This window comes from Triticum aestivum, chromosome 1B, assembly GCF_018294505.1.
Source record: "Triticum aestivum cultivar Chinese Spring chromosome 1B, IWGSC CS RefSeq v2.1, whole genome shotgun sequence".
Lineage (NCBI taxonomy): Eukaryota > Viridiplantae > Streptophyta > Magnoliopsida > Poales > Poaceae > Triticum > Triticum aestivum.
The window spans coordinates 608,498,463-608,500,648 of NC_057795.1; the positions used below are offsets into that span (position 1 = coordinate 608,498,463).

The following is a 2,186-nucleotide window of genomic DNA, read 5'->3' on the forward strand; positions in this document are numbered from 1 at the left end:
AACAAAATGGTTAGGTACAAAATAAAAGCAAATCTAACAGCATATATCTAACAGTAGATACAAAATAATGAAGGCCAATCCATGTGCATATATACTAGCGTGCATATATACCAGCAGAACACATAAACCCATCCATCAAAATCTTGTATCTGAACATTGGCATCAAATCAACACAAACGTTGAATTAACGTGCACAAAAGGAAGGAGCTAATACAGGGCGGGTATATGGGTATCAAAACAAACAAGAAAGAAACTACAATCTATTTTAAGTAAACTCTTACAAGAAAGATGCCCTAGTAAGTAAGCTGAATGGGTGACAAACTGAATAGTGAAACAAGTTGATAGTTGTACACTATAGTGTTTACGCATAGTGGACCTAAATGAATTTCAGATTATGTTTCATGCAAGAAGAGGAGCGGCAGTGCGCTCTATCTAGTGTCCTTGTCAGCTTGTGCAAAACAAGCAGCATTCATCAGGATTAATTCATGGAGTAAGAAGAAATATAGAGACAACATCATCATCTGATGATGCGCTAACCAATCAACGGCTTTGTTCGTCTAGATCACGGGTAGTGTGATAGAAGAAGAGACTACCTGGACATCCTAGATGGCAGCACGGAGGTCGGGCGAGTCCTTGATGGCCTTGATGTGGTCAACAACATTCAGCCTATCGACGATGCGCTTGAGCGGGTGGACCAAGCGCTCTCACGCAAGCTCCACGCCCTTCTCAAGCTCCTTCAGCTCGCCCTCCTGCATACAGAGAAACTTCAGATGACCTAGACTGAAACTCTTGTCAGTTGCCACCTACATAAAATAGTCAAGACTAGAGTCTAACTCAAATCAGGTATGCATTCTTTGGACGTTAAATGGAAGCTTTATATATATAGCTATAAGGTATGATGCAAACCAACCAAAGTTTTCATCTCCATTCTGAACAAATTAGACTGCAATGGAGTTGCTTAATACTTATAGCATGATTGGTTTTCCGTTCTGAAACTATAGACATGTTGTGCTTAGCTCATGCTTCAGATATGATTGGTCAACAGAGATTCAGACTGCGCCACAAAGGCACAGTAACAACTGATGGATATACAAGTACTAAGACAATACTCCCTCAGTGTCAAAGAAACCCATCCTAGAAATTGCATCAAGCAATTCGTAAGAAAACAAGAACGTGAGGAGCATTGCATTTCACAATACAACGGTTATTTGAAGATAAGATATCATCAGACTTTAACGACGAATCACAGGAGTGTAACTCCTGTCATATTGTTGCAGCTTCTCATCATCACTTGAACCACTAATGGAATCAAGGAACACTTTAGATTGGAACTACAAATGGTAAATATCTTTGTTGTGGAGATAGTTCAATTTATAAACTCATTCAAGCCAAATTATATTTGTTGTGAAGATAGCAGGACTTCCTTCAGTATGTGGATAGCATAGAAAGCCACAAACATATTAGGGTGTTGAGGTACCATCAAAGACTTAAATACTAAGAATCAGAGGAGAAGAGCTCCATCATATTGTTGATGGTTTATTCCTTATCACTTGACCCTCAAACATATAAGCATGCATTGACAGCAAGAAAAAAGGCAATACAATTTATAGTTTGGAAACTATCGGTATGAAATGCAAACATTATTGCTCAGAATATGAAATATCTTCTCATCAATGACAAATGGCATCTCTGAAGTCTGACATACGTCGTATATCTCATGATTCATCACAGCATTTTTGCAAACCGCGGAAATGGCACTGAGAAACCAGATGCAACCGAGGATCTCGTGACCACAGACATCACCATTCACCAATAATTAACAGTGTAAACATGTATCAGTAGAGTTGGATGAGCAGTACAAGTATATTAGTATAGGAACTAGAAGTGTTGTGATGTGCTACAAGACCACTAGAAACAGCGGCATGAGCAGTACAAGTATATTAGTATAGGAACTAGATGCCTAGGAATTGGGAGAAAATCCCAAACTAGGGAATAGCACACAAAAAAGGCAAGAATTGCAAGCCTACTCTTCACTCGAAGCTCCAGGAAATAGCACACAAAAACTGAGTTGCCTAATAGAGCAACCAATTTCATGTTTGTTCTAATAAAAAATAGCAACCTCCTACTATAATAATAGCAAAAGAAACACATAAGAAGTCATGCTGATTGTGCCTACTATAATAATA

General features: G+C 38.6%; 2 non-coding genes and 1 pseudogene across 2 annotated transcripts; all 3 read right to left on the minus strand.

Annotated features, from left to right (window-relative positions):
- Positions 1-1,220: 1,220 nt before the first annotated feature.
- Positions 1,221-1,298, minus strand: LOC123151149 (uncharacterized; annotated as a pseudogene).
- A 174-nt stretch (positions 1,299-1,472) lies between these two features.
- Positions 1,473-1,557, minus strand: LOC123151099 (small nucleolar RNA Z199). The gene has a single exon (XR_006475491.1). It is a non-coding gene; the product is annotated as a small nucleolar RNA Z199 (small nucleolar RNA).
- Positions 1,558-1,640: 83 nt separating this feature from the next.
- LOC123151234 (small nucleolar RNA R64/Z200 family) lies at positions 1,641-1,737 on the minus strand. Its single transcript, XR_006475556.1, has one exon. It is a non-coding gene; the product is annotated as a small nucleolar RNA R64/Z200 family (small nucleolar RNA).
- Between the last annotated feature and the right edge of the window lie 449 nt (positions 1,738-2,186).